A 311-nucleotide genomic window follows, 5' to 3' on the forward strand; every position below is an offset into this window, starting at 1 on the left:
GACTCTGGCACTCGTGTGTTTATTTTCTTTGGTCTTTAAAAAAAGGAAAACCAAGTTTGGGGAAGGAGTGGGTTGGAGACAAGGTCCCTTTGCAGCCCAGGTTGGCACTGAACTTGCAGTGTAGCCAAGTGTTGGGTGTACACAAGTTCACTACCATGTTGGCTCTGAAATAGAAATCACAGATGTATATACACATTTATTAGGTATTCTGCCTCAGAGTTACTTATTCTTTTATTTTAAGTTTTAACAATTATTTCGGGCTGGTGAGATGGCTCAGTGGGTAAGAGCACCCGACTGCTCTTCCGAAGGTC

This window comes from Mus pahari, chromosome 17 (assembly GCF_900095145.1).
Source record: "Mus pahari chromosome 17, PAHARI_EIJ_v1.1, whole genome shotgun sequence".
Taxonomy (NCBI): Eukaryota; Metazoa; Chordata; class Mammalia; order Rodentia; family Muridae; genus Mus; species Mus pahari.